Source organism: Panthera leo, chromosome A1 (genome assembly GCF_018350215.1).
Source record: "Panthera leo isolate Ple1 chromosome A1, P.leo_Ple1_pat1.1, whole genome shotgun sequence".
Lineage (NCBI taxonomy): Eukaryota > Metazoa > Chordata > Mammalia > Carnivora > Felidae > Panthera > Panthera leo.
This window is the reverse complement of record NC_056679.1, coordinates 210,292,268-210,307,463: the sequence shown is the minus strand read 5'-3', so window position 1 is coordinate 210,307,463 and position 15,196 is coordinate 210,292,268.

Sequence of the window (15,196 nt, the reverse complement as noted above, 5' to 3'; positions counted from 1 at the left end):
GCAAGGATGGACAAGGCAGAACAGAGAATCAGTGATATAGAGGACAAACTTATAGATAATAATGAAGCACAAAAAGAGGGAGATTAAGGCAAAAGAGCACGATTTAAGAATTAGAGAAACCAGTGACTCTTTAAAAAGGAATAACATCAGAGTCATAGGGGTTCCAGAGGAGGAAGAGAGAGAAATGAGGGTAGAGGGTTATGTGAGCAACTCATAGCGGAAAACTTTCCTAACCTGGGGAAAGACACAGACATCAAAATCCAGGAAGCACAGAGGACTCCCATTAGATTCAACAAAAACCGACCATCAACAAGGCATATCATAGTCAAATTCACAAAATACTCAGGCAAGGAGAGAATCATGAAAGCAGCAGGGAAAAAAAAGTCCCTAACCTACAAGGGAAGATAGATCAGGTTTGCAGCAGGCCTATCCACAGAAACTTGACAGATGAGAAAGGAGTGGCGGGGTATATTCAGTGTGCTGAATCAGAAAAATATGCAGCCAAGAATTCTTTATCCAGCAAGGCTGTCATTCAAAACAGAAAGAGAGATAAAAAGTTTTCCAGACAAACAAATATATATATTTTGGTATATATATATATATATATATATATATATATATATATATATATCAAAAGCAACAAAGATTATAAAGGACCAAGAACACCACCAGAAACTCCAACTCTACAAGCATCATAATGACAATAAATTCATATCTTTCACTACTCACTCTAAACATCAATGGACTCAATGCTCCAATCAAAAGACATAGGGTAACAGAATGGATAAGAAAACAAGATCCATCTATATGCTGTATACAAGAGACTCACTTTAGACCTAAAGACACCTACAGATTGAAAATAAGGGGATGGAGAACCATCTATCATGCTAATGGTGAACAAAAGAAAGCTGGAGTAGCCATACTTTTGTCAGACAATTTAGACTTTAAAATAAAGACTGTATCAAGAGATGGCAGAAGGGTATTATATCATAATCAAGGGGTCTATCCACCAAGAAGACCTAACAATTGTAAACATTTATGCACCAAATATATAAATCAATTAATCACAAACATAAAATAACTCATCGATAGTAATACCATAATAGTAGGAGACTTCAACGCCCCACTCACAGCAATGGATAGATCAATCTAATCAAAAAACCAACAAGGAAACAATGGCTTTGAATGACACATTGGACCAGGTGGACTTCACAGATATATTCAGAACATTTCATCCTAAAGCAGCAGAATATACATTCTTCTCCAGTGCACATGGAACGTTCTCCAGAATAGACCACATACTGGGACACAAATGAGCCCTAAGTAAATACAAAAAGATTGAGATCATACCATGCATATTTTCAGACCACAATGCTATGAAAATCGAAATCAACCACAAGAAAAATTTGGAAAGGTAACAAATACTTGGAGACTGAAGAACAACCTACTAAAGAATGAATGGGCTAACCAAGAAGTTAAAGAAGAAATTAAAAAATATATGTAAGTCAATGAAAATGATAGCACCACAACCCAAAACCTCTGGGACGCAGCAAAGGCAGTCATAAGAGGAAAGTATATAGCAATCCTAAATAAGGCCTTCCTAAAGAAGGAAGAAAGATCTCAAATATACAACCTAACCTTACACCTTAAGGAGCTGGAAAAAGAACAACAAATAAAACCCAAAACCAGCAGAGGACAGGAAATAATAAAGATTAGAGCAGAAATTATTGCTATCGAAACCAAAAAAAAACAAAACAAAAAACAGTAGAACAGATCAATTAAACCAGAAGCTGGTTCTTTGAAAGAATTAACAAAATTGATAAACCACTAGCCAGTTTGATCAAAAAGAAAAAGAAAAGGACCCAAATAAGTAAAATCAAGAATGAAAGAGGAGAGATCACAACCAACATAACAGAAATAAAAACCATAATAAGAGAATATTATGAGCAATTATATGCCAATAAAATGGGCCATGTGGAAGAAATGGACAAATTCCTAGAAACATATACACTACCAAAACTGAAACAGGAAGAAATAGAAAATGTGAACAGGCCCATAACCAGTAAGGAAATCAAATTAGTAATCAAAAATCTGCCAAAAAACAAGAGTCCAGGATGGATGGCTTTCCAGGGAAATTCTACCAAACATTTAAGGAAGAGTTAACACCTATTCTCTTGAAACTATTCAAAAAAATAGAAATGGAAGGAAAACTTCCAAACTCTTTCTATGAAGCCAGCATTACCCTGATTCCAAAACCAGACAGAGACCCCACTAAAAAGGAGAACTATAGATCAATTTCCCTGATGAACATGGATGGATGCAAAAATCCTCAACAAGATATTAGCCAACTGGATCCAACAATACTTTAAAAAAAGTATTCACCACAACCAAGTGGGATTTATACCTGGGATGCAGGGCTGGTTCAATATCCGCAAAACAATTAATGTGATTCATCACATCAATAAAAGAAAGGGCAAGAACCATATTATCCTCTCAATAGATGCAGACAAAGCATTTAACAAAATACAGCATCCTTTCTTGATAAAAACCCTCAAGAAAGTAGGGATAGAAGTATCATACCTCAAGATGATAAAAGCCATATATGAGCAACCCAACGCTAATATCATCCTCAATGGGCAAAAACTGAGAGCTTTCCCCCAAGGTCAGGAACAAGACAGGGATGTCCACTCTCGCCACTGTTATTCAACATACTATTGGAAGTCTGAGCCTCTGCAATCAGAGAACACAAAGAAATAAAAGCCATCCAAATTGGCCGGGAGGAGGTCAAACTTTCACTCTTCATAGACGACATGATATTCTAGATGGAAAACCCAAGAGATTCCACCAAAAAACTGCTAGAACTGATTCATGAATTCAGCAAAGTTGCAGGATTTAAAATCAATGCACAGAAATCGGTTGCATTCCTATACACCAACAATGAAGTGACAGAAAGAGAAATCAAGGAATCGATCCCATTTACAATTGCACAAAAAAACCCATAAAATACCTAGGAATAAATCTAACCAAAGAGGTGAAAAATCTATACACTGAAAACTATAGAAAGCTTCTGAAAGAAATTGAAGAAGACACAAAGAAATGGAAAAAGATTCCATGCTCCTGGATAGGAAGAACAAATATTGTTAAAATGTCGATACTACCCAAAGCAATCTACATATTCAATGCAATCCCTATCAAAATAACACCAGCATTTTTCACAGAGCTAGAACAAATAATCCTAAAATTTGTATGGAATAAGAGAAGATCCCAAGTAGCCAAAGCAATCTTGAAAAAGAAAACCAAAGCAGGAGGCATCACAATCCCAGACTCCAAGCTATACTACAAAGCTGTAATCATCAACACAGTATGGTAATGGCACAAGAACAGACACTCAGATCAATGGAATAGAATAGAGAACCCAGAAATGGACCCACAAATGTATGGCCAACTAATCTTTGAGAAAGCAGGAAAGAATATCCAATGGAATAAAGACAGTCTCTTCAGTAAGTGGTGCTGGGAAAACTGGACAGCGACATGCAGAAGAATGAACCTGGACCACTTTCTTACACCATACACAAAAATAAACTCAAAATGGATGAAAGACCTCAATGTAAGACAGGAAGCCATGAAAATCCTCGAGGAGAAAGCAGGCAAAAACCTCTTTGATCTTGCCCGCAGCAATTGCTTACTGAACACGTCTCTGGAGGAAAGGGAAACAAAAGCAAAAATGAACTACTGGGACCTCATCAAAATAAAAAGCTTCTGCACAGCGAAGGAGACAATCAGCAAAACTAAAAGGCAACCGACAGAATGGGAGAAGATATTTGCAAATGACATATCAGATAAAGGGTTAGTATCCAAAACCTATAGAGAACTTATCAAACTCAACACCCCAAAAAACAAATAATCCAGTGAAGAAATGGGCAAAAGACATGAATAGACACTTCTCCAAAGAAGACATCCAGATGGCCAACAGATATATGAAAAAATGCACAACATCACTCATCATCAGGGAAATACAAATCAAAACCACAATGAGATACCACCTTACTCCAGTAAGAATGGCTAACATTAACAACTCAGACAACAACAGATGTTGGCGAGGATGCAGAGAAAGAGGATCTCTTTTGCATTGTTGGTGGCAATGCAAGCTGGGGCAGCCACTCTGGAAAATAGTATGGAGGTTTCTCAAAAAACTAAGAATAGAACTACCCTACAACCCAGCAATTGCACTACTAGGCATTTATCCAAGGGATACAGGTGTGCTGTTTTGAAGGGACACATGCATCCCCATGTTTATAGCAGCACTATCAACAATAACCAAAGTACAGAAAGAGCCCAAATGTCCATCGATGGACGAATGGATAAATAAGATGTGGTATATATATACAATGGAGTATTCCTTGGCAATCAAAAAGGACGAAATCTTGCCATTTGCAACTGTGTGGATGGAACTGGAGGGTATTATGCTAAGTGAAATTAATCAGTCAGAGAAAGACAAAAATCATCACTTCACTCACATGAGGACTTTAAGAGAAAAAACGGATGAACATAAGGAAAGGGAAACAAAAATAATATAAAAACAGGGAGGGGGACAAAACAGAAGAGACTCATAAATAAGGAGAACAAACTGAGGGTTGCTGGAGGGGTTGTGGGGGGGGAAGGGCTAAATGGGGAAGGGGCATTAAGGAATCTACTCCTGAAATCATCGCTTCACTATATACTAACTAATTTGGATATAAATTTTAAAAAATAAAAAGTAAAGTTAAATACATACATAAATAAATAAATAAATAAATACCGAAAATATAAGTGAAGGTTACACATGTGTCTCCACATACTAAAGACATAGTACACAGCTTCAACCAAGACTGTCCTTATCCTCTTCACATATTCAAACATTACTGATCATGAACAAGGCACTAATTCACTTCCCTAAATGCACAATGCTGGTTTTTTGAATAAGACATTCAGTGATACATTCAACTCCCTCACCAGCTTCAGGAAGCAGGTCTCATAAAATTCCATAATGACTTACTTACAAAGGTTCAAATCAAAATAAATGAAACATGGCACGTTCTGGTCATCAAATAAATGAAACATGAGGGTAAATGCCCATTCCAGCCGACCCGCTGGCCATCATAAAAGTCAAAAGCCACTCACTTTTCCTGTTCTCTCAAAGGACTTTTGGACCAGCTTGGGAGTTGCCTTATTCTCCCCAGGAAGCCACATTATATTATTAAGGAACCGTTTTATAGCCTCCTGGTGTATATGAAAGACCATAAGTTCCAATAGCCAAACTTAACTTTGGGGTGAGGATAGACATCCTGTCTCTCAGAGTGGCTAAAACAACTTAAGAAGAGGTAACACTAATTCTACCCTAACTCTTCCAGAAAATTGAAAAAGGAACACAACCCAATTCATTCTATGAGACAAGCATTGCACTGATAGCACTGATAGCAATGCTAGGGGGAAAAAATCCCAAGAAAAAGCAACGTTCCATGTGAACACAGGTATGATTTTTTAAGCCAAAATTTAAGCAAACCCAAATATGAAAACAAAAATATCATGACCAGGTGGGGTGTGTTCCCAGATTATGAGGTTAGTTTAACATTTGAAATCAATTAGTAAATTCATCATATTAAGAGAATCAATAAAAAACCATATATTCATACTAAGACATGTAGTAAAAACATGAACTACATTTTACAAATTAAATATTGTGGTCTTCAAAGGACATGACTAAAAGAATAAAAAGATGAGTCATGGACTTGTAAAGAATATTTGCAGAGCTTATATTTTTGTGATAAAATATATGTGATAAAATACTTCTATCAAGAATATATATCAAGAACTCTGAAGACTCAATAATAACAAAACAAATGACCCAATGTAGGGATGGGGAAAATCTGACAAACACCTTACCAGTGAAGATACATGGTTGACAAGTAAGCACATGAAAAAAGGCTTAACATCACTGAAATATGACTAAACACACAAGGAAGGCTAAAAGTAAAAAGACTAACCATACCAAGTACTGACAAGGATATGGTGTACATGAAACTTGCAGTCACTTCTGGTGAGATTCAGAATGTTACAGCCATTTTGGAAAACAGTATGGCCATTTCTTTAAAAGTTAAAGTATGGTTCAGCCATTGCACTGCTACCAGTTAATCCAGAGAAAAGAAAGTACATGTTCATACAAAGGCTTGTACAAAAATATTCACAGCAAGTGTATTAGTAATAGTTTGAAACTGGAAACATACCTAATGCCCATCAACAGCCAACTAAATAAATATACTGTGGTAGTTCATACCTAGAACATTATTCAGCAACAACTATTCATACAGAAACTATGAATGAATCTAAAAATATTTATGCTGAGTACAATGAACAAAAATATGATCCCATTGATATAAAATCTGAATGACATAATCTAACACATAGGCACATATTAGGGATTGACTGGCAATGGTAATAGAAAGGTAGGAGGCCCCAGACGGGAGATTGCAAAAGGGCATTGCAAATTGTCTGGTGTGGGAACAAATATATTTGTTGTCTTGATTATGTTGATGGTTTCACAGGTATATATACATACATATGTCAGCATATGTATATGTCCAAATATGTCAAATTATATCTTTTAAATATACCCAGTTAATTATATGCCAATATTACTTCAATAGAATGGTTTAAATAATGAAGACAAGCAACTTCAGGCTGTGGCCACAAGAAAGTGACAGGACCATATTGACATTCCTACTGTATTTTCTTAATATAACATTGTCAAATTGCCTAACATAAGTGTGTACAGTGTCCTCTTGGTTTTGGGGGTTGAGTCTCGTGGTTCATCACTTACATACAGCACCCAGTATACTCATCCCAACAAGTGCCATCCTCAACTTCACAGACTTAAAAAAACCTGACCAAATATATATTAAAATGTTTTCTTTTAGACATTGGACACCATGTAGCACAGGACATTCATGGCCAGCTGGAGAAAACTTCCAAGATACATCTCATGGAGGAGGTACCCACACCTGGCCTGGCCATCTCGCTGAGTGGAGCACTGCAGATTAGGGAAAGGACATGGCACCTAGAATCCACAGACCAGAGTACCAGAATACCAAAAGAGAGCTATAGGTAGAGAAAGCTTGGGGTTGGAGTCTTCCTGACAACGGTTCAGTGCAAATATGTGAGGAAACTACCCAAGGCACAATAAAGAATGAAATAGAGTAATACCCAGAGATTATACAGAGTCTTTTCGAACCACTACTCAGCCTTGATAGTTAATGAAGATCTAAAGGAGAGTTGCACAATCAGCTAGATAAAGGTGCATTTTGATCTAATTCCTGTAACTTTCTCTCAATTGATTCTAAAATTCAGAGAGAGAAGTGTTTGTATTTTATTAAACTTTATAAACCCCAGCAATAAGAAATTGACCTCACCTTGCTAACAGCAGACTAAGATCCTGGGTTTTTAGCTCCCAGAGGTAGGGTGATCACTACTGGATAGATAAAAGGAGGAGCCCATGAGCCAAATCAAAAGCCTGAATTCCAAGAAAGGATTTCCTTAATTAGCTGCTGATCTGCTCTCCTACCTCCTTACCCAAAAAGAAGAACCTAACTGGCTGAAAGAGGTAGAACTGTCTGGTCACAACAATGTCCCTCCAGGCAGAACTTCATTTAAGTACGAACAAGCTCCTCAGAATTAATGATGTAACTGCACAGTCCCCCCAGAATAAAGAAGATCTGTCACTTGGGGAATATCTACCTGATAGACAGAGGTACAGCAAGCTATCTTACGAAAAGGAAAAGAGTCAGAACTTCAGACAATTAAGTCCTCTGTAGGCTAGCATCTTATACTTGTGGGTACAGTTATGTTTGGAACAGTACTACATCTAAGCATTAAAAACACTTCCTACTTCAGTTTTCTAAGGTCATTTATTTATTAAAGTTGTAAATAAAAACCCTATAGAGAAGTTATCCAAGCAGGTAGTTAACATAGGTTCAAAAGTTTTAATACTGAGTATTGAACAGGTCAACAAAAATAATCCAATCATGTGTTTCCTTCTTTGCAAATCTCTAAGTCTATTGCTAAAGAGAAATATATATATTCCATTTCAAAATCTCTGAATTTCCAGTGAATGGTAAAATATCAAGAAACTCTGGACTATTAAAACTTGAAAACAAGAATAAAACTGAGGGAATCCATGAGTCCCCTGGATGGAACTGAGTGTATTATACTTAGAAAAATAAGTCAGAAAAAGACAGTTATCATATGATTTCACTCATATGAGGAATTTGAGAAATACAGCAGATGAACATAGAAGAGGGGAAGGAAGATAAAAACAGAGAGAAAGGCAAACTATGAGACACACTTAAATACAGAGAACAAACTGAGGGTTGCCAGAGGGGTGGTAGGTGGGGAGATGAGTTAAATGGATGATGGGCATTAAGGAGGGCACTTTTTGGATTGAGCACTGGCTGTCATACCTTAGAAATGAATTACTGGGTTCTATTCCTGAAGCCAAGACCACACCATATGTTAACTAACTTGAAAGGAAGGAAGGAAGGAAGGAAGGAAGGAAGGAAGGAAGGAAGGAAGGAAGGAAGGAATGCATGAGAAAAGGCTTCCTGCAGAGACAGCCATTCCTGAAGGTGTTGGTGAGCCCAGTGCATTCTGGGGCAGAGGAGGGGACAGGGCAGATCCCCTAGCCTGTCAGAATGGATCCAAAAAAGTCTTTAGGAAACTCCATCTTCTGAAACCTTCCCCTAATAAATTTTCCTGTTCCCTTTCTGTTCCCTTTGGGACAAAATAAAGGCATTACAACTGGGTTCACACAAAATTAACTGCTTCACAGTCCGTCAACACCTTCCAGCAGTAAGGGCAAAAGAGAGAGGGGCACCAAGAACTTGATTGTCCAGGGCCCCCTCCACTGCCCAGGCAGTTCTCCAGGTTTCCCATTAATGAAACATGCCCAGTTAGTGCTGCTGCCCCCAGGAGCCCCTGTCCTTAGCCTCCAAGAGCCTGAAACTGACTTCACTTTCCACTTTCTACTGTCCCACACTTTGAGCATGTGCCTCTGAAAGTCCCTGCCATGCCCTGTGGTGGGCAGCTCATGATTTCTAGCTCAGCACTGGATCTACATTCTGGCCCCAGGAATGCAGAATGTGAAGCAGCTCCAGAGCAAATACAAAGAGAGGAAAGGAAACTGCTGGTAGCCCAAAACTAACTTCCCCATCCCAGCAGTAGGGATCCCATTCTACCGCACAGACCTCTCACGCCTCTCCCTCCTCTGGCCTGGGACCCTAGCCCTCTCTAGAACACCACATGGAATGATCCTCTGACCTAAGGCTGTGACTGAGCCCTGGCACAGGGGCCTGGGATGGGCCCCTTTCTGATTCTCCAGCTAAGCACTCACCCAGTGCAAAAGCAGTCAGGATTTTCGCAGCCTCAGAGAGCAGGAACCCAGGCAGAAAGAAGCCAGCTAGCAGTAGCGCCTGCTGCCCCACCATGCTCGCTCCTGTCCCAGCTGCAGATTCCAGCCTGGTGCCCAGAGCCCTATGCTCTGTGCCTCTGTGTCCTGCACAGTGACCTGTGTGCGTGCCCTGGGACACACGCTGCCCTGGCTGCCAAGGAAATGCGCTGGCAGGCAGCTTGGGAAGAGGTGAGAGGTGGATCCTGCCTGCCTTCTCTTCTGTTTGTCACTTCTGGCCCCTCTGCTCCGCCTCCTGGGTGCTTGCTCCACAGGCTATTAGGTCCTCACCCTCCCTAAGCTAAGGCAGCAGGAAGGAGGGGTTAGTGAGCTCTCCTTAACCCCTCTCTGTCCCTGGAATCACCACACTCTCCCCAGAGAAGATCCTCTGAACCAGGAATGATAGAGACCTTAGGATGTCACTTCCAAGTGAGCTCCACCGCCAGGTGACTCAGACCCTTCTCCGTTTTAGTGACCTTTCCCCAAATGTTCGCACCTCCTAACTGCACTATTGACCTCATACTGTCATCCCCGTGCCCCATTTCCCCAGGTACCTGCTTAAAATCTCCGCGAGTCTTCAATCTCAAGATACCAGAAGCTGATTCCAAGAAGAAAATGACCTACACTTATTGCTCAGGGAGTGTCTTTGGAAAGTACCTACTGGTGAAAGTGCTAGTGTCCCCTACGTGTTAAATACCCCTGGAGGGCCAGGTCTTGACTGAAGGACTGAACCTCTAAGGCTAAGTCTGTAATTCTGAATGGGCATAACAAAATAGGACTCGGTAGTGGGCACCAAGAAGTTCTATTCTTCTAAGTGTTTGAAATTTCTCATTAGAAACGTGTTAAAACTCTCCCAACCTATTACTCCACGTTCCCCTCATACTATATGATTACATGCATGCACATTCACAATTTTCATCTGTTCAGGTAGCATATCTTCCCAGTGAAAACATTAATCTGCATTAGGGAGACACCATTTAATATTAATGTAATCACATTACTTTGTCTACAATCCTTATTTCAATCCCTCCAGTTGTGCACACAGTATCCTATGTTGTGACAGGAATTCTCTGGTGCAGGAGCCAATTCAGGATCACACATTGCATTTAGTTATCATGTGTATTTCATCTCCTTTAGTAAGGACTGGTTTCTCAACCCTTCTTTTTCTTTCATGTGATTGATATTTTAAGAGTACAAGCTGTTTATTTTCTATGATGGATCCCCAGTTGGGTTTGTTTGATGTTTTCTCAGAATACTTCAGGTTACTAGGGAGTTTGGTGGGAATACTACAAATGTGGTGTTGATTCCATCTCAGTGAAGCTCAATGCGAAGCACATGATATTATTAGATGGTCCAATCATTAGAGATGATAACTCTATCCCTTATTTAAGGTGGTGTTCATCAAGATTCTTGACTGTAAAGCTGCTATTTTTTTTACCCTATAATTAGGAAATCAGATTTGGGTAGACATTTTGAAACTGTGTAAATATTTTGTTCCTATCAAATTTCACTCACTCATTTTTATCAACTGTTTTGTTTCTTACTTAAAGCAATTGTAGCTGTCATGGTGGCCAATTAGTGAGTTTTAACTGCACTTTTTTTTGTTTTTTTTTTTTTCCATGTGGCATTGTATTGTTACAAAACCTTTTCCTTTGTCCCTATCCACCTATCATCTATCTATTTTCTATCTGTGTCAATCTATTATCATTATTTATTCATCTCTCTGTATTTATTCAGTGGGGTATTATCTCTTCCTATTATCATGTATTGGGTTGCTGCTGTTGAAACTCAACCATTTTGGAGCTTTTCCTTTCTTTCTGGCACACAATTTCCAGACTCCACTTGAACTTTTTTTGTTTCTGTCTTCAAATCTTCCATTTCTCAAAGACACCTAATGGTATTTTAAAAAGTAGGTGTGGTTTGCAAAAGTGCTCATTGCTAATGAAGCACTGTTGTTCATAAATCCTTTTCAGTGGACAGTTATGAAATATATAGATACAGGATGGATATAAATATTACATATCTATATCACCATGTTTACATGTAATTTGTGGGAAACTGTGAATCCATACTGATAATACCTTCAGTTCCAGCACCACCACAGAGGTGATTTTCATCTCCTCCATTTCCACATTAGTAACTCCCCTTCTAAATTTAAGAAATCTACTTTCAAAATCCTTGGTATATTTACACATCTGCTCAATCATACTGAAAAAATGTTACCATGTACTAATCCATGAACTGTGAATATCAGTTCTACCCAATAGACTACTCAAAAAATAGATTAGTCTAAAAGTAGATTTTTGCAGTTCATTTTTTCTTTAGATTGATGAGACATATATTCAAAGTACTGTGTTCAAAATGCAATTGTGTTCCCTCATTTTTTTGGTACAGTGCAATTGTTACACATTTGAAAATATTTTGAATTCATTTGTTTCTGTTTGTATTCTATTTTAGAGTTTTCTCCTCCATTTTTTGTTATAAATAGAACTTTGTTATGAAAAATAATAACATGCCTACAAGGACCAAACTATGTAAACACAGAAATCTACAGACATGCCATTTGTTTCCTTGACCTTCACACTATTCAAAAACAACTTTATAGATAATCTATCACATGATTCTGATTTTTCATCCCTCTGCTTCTTTTTGCAATAGCATGTAGATATAATTATATTTTTATTCTCTCCCTTTTTCTCTTTACTTAAAAATAAAAGTGAGCTTACTATATTGTCTTTAGACTATGTTCTTTTACTTAACAGATTAGAATTCAATCCACATTAGTTTAAAATTGTCTTGTTCATTGTGGTTTATAGGTATCTATGATCCCACTGTGTCCTTGTAACAAGCTTCCTTCCTCAATTTTTACAGATTTTTAAAATGTTAGGACTAGTAGTCATCTCACTGTGATGAAAATTATAAATACACTTATCCCACTTTTTTAATGGTATTTTTCTACTTGTGGTAATTTAGCTGTGTAAAAACATTTTACTATTGTCAAATTAAACTAGTTAACTTTTCTTTGTTGCTTCAGAATATTTAAGTCATATAAAAGATCATTCCGTACACAGGGATCAAGGTCATTCCATAGTAATTCCATACTTATTTTTAGACTCAGTATGTTGCCATTTATTTATATTAAATATCTAATGTATTTAGAGTTTACTTTTAGATATGGTGTGAGATATGGATCAAATACTGTCTCTCTTCTAAAAGATTATCCTGTCATCTCAGCATTATTTGTTTGAACCACCATGCCATGTGCTATAAGCACAAGATAAATGGAACCCAGTCCCTGATCGTTAGGGTGTTATAGTTTCTAAATTGAGAGACATACATGTTAACAAGTAATTTCAACATATTAGGAAGAATGCTTCAAAAGAAGATATACAAGGAGCTCTGTTGTGAGGGTCAAAGTCAAGTGCAGCCACACTAATGTGAACACAATAAAGTTTGGTAGGAAGAACATGTAGAAGCTTTTTGTCCCAACAAGAGCAGAATGGCATTTCTGAGAGAGGACACAGTGTGGTCACTGATACAGAAGTACAGCACAGCACAATGTGTTGGGGTGGGTGTGACAAGATTCCCTCCTTCACCAAATTTTAGTCAGCATCCTCTGAATCCTCTTCTAGACTAGGGTTCCACCCTGGCCTGCTGCCCTGCCCTTGGTCTGCTGAACCCCCTTTCAGCTTAGAATCTGCATCTTCCAAAATGCCCAGCATGATGCCTGTTGACAAATATGAAAGCAGTCAGTGTTGGCTGAATCAAATTGTTGAACTGGGTAAAATGCATTCATCTTAAGGACATTCACAATATGAAATCCGCTTTTCAGAAATAGCTAGTTCCTTGAGCTAAGTAGAAAGAAGTTTGCTTAAGACAACAAGTAATTCCATTTACCTCCTTTTGCATAGATAATTGGTTGACACTTAAACAAGTAATCATCTCACAGTGCCTGCAAGATGTGTTTATCACAATGTGATAAACCAAACAACAGAAGATTGACATGGGGGAAAATCACATCCATAGAGTATTTAGTGTAGCTAGGCAAACAAAGAATCAATACGTGATCATGGTTAGTGGTAATGGTAGAAACATGTCAGTGAAAGAATCACTACATAGTGAAAAGAAACATAAATGACAGATTGAACTTCATTTTGACATTCTAACACATACCTCCAAATGTATGCATTTTATATGTAGATCCTTCATGTGTGTCATGTTCCATGCCCATTAGATGTCAACAAATTAAATATTTTGCCTGTTTTTATCATTTCTGAATGTGTTATTTTATAATTACAGAGAGACTACAGGTCTCACACACAAAATAAATTTGGATTAGGTCTGAGTATGTGAACTTGATTCCTTCCTTAGTCTGTTTACCATTAGTCCTCTGATTCTCTAAGAAGTAACTCCATTTCTTATACACACATTTCTCCTCCTTCATCAAAGTTGTACTAGTTCTATTATTCTAGAAATTAAAATGTATTTGCATTTCCAATTATATGTAATGCAACAATAATTGGTGAACACTACATTTTAAAGTACACAAGAGGAAGACACTTAAAAACACATCTCATACAAGGGTGCCTGGGTAGCTCAGTCTGTTAAGCACTCAGGTCATGATCTCACAGTTGGTGGGATCGAGCCTCATCTCTTGTTCTGTGCTTCCAGCTTTGGATTCTCATCTCTGCCCCTCACCTGTGCTCTGTCTCTCTCTCAAAATGAATAAATAAACATCTTTAAAAAAACACATCTCACACATAGAGATTTTCAAATCAATTTTAAAGTGTAATTTGTATGCAACAAACTGCATTCATTACATGGATACAACACAATGTCATTTCATTCACCTATTGATGGGCATGTAATTTTTCTTAATCTGGGGCCATTATAAATAAAGCTGTTATGAACATTTGTGTATAGACTTTCAAGTGGACATATGTTTTCATGAACTTAAGTAAATACCTACAAGTAATGCTGGGTCATGTGGCAAGTATATGCTTAACTGAGAAACTACAGAGCGATTTTCCTATGTGGCTGCACCATTTCACGTTCTCCTCAGCAATGGAACGGGTATGAGTTCCAGTAGCTCTGTCTTATTGCTCACTATTGATATGATCAGTTCTATTAATTTTAGCCGGCCTGGTAGATGTGTTGTGATATTGAGGTTTTATTTTGCATTTCTCTAAATGACTGCTGTATCCACTTTTTCATGTGATTATTGGCCATTTGCATATTTTCTTTTGTGAAGTGTCTGGTCAAGCTTTTTTTGTCCATGTTTGTACTGGTTATAAGATTTGTTTGAATATTCTAGATACAAGTTCTCTGAGAAATGTGTTGCAATATTTTCTCCCAGTTTATGGCTTATACTTTTGTCTTCTTACGCATGTCTCTAGAAGAGTGAAGGTCATTCATTTTGATAAAGTCCAATTTATCAAATGTCTTACTTTGCATACTGTACGGTATGCAGTAACAGTCAATGTTTTTCTGTGTGTGCCATTAAGTAAAAATCAAAGACCATTCAGATATCAGTTATTCCAGTAAAATCTGCTGAAGAGATTTGTCATAAATCAAGTAAACATGTCTGCGTGGGTCTATTTCCAAGTTTTCAAGATGCTCCTGGAATGGTAGCCAGACACAAACCACAGAGGGCTTGTATTACATGCAATGAGAGCCAGGAAAGGATCTTAACCAGGAAATGATGAGATCAGATGTCCATAC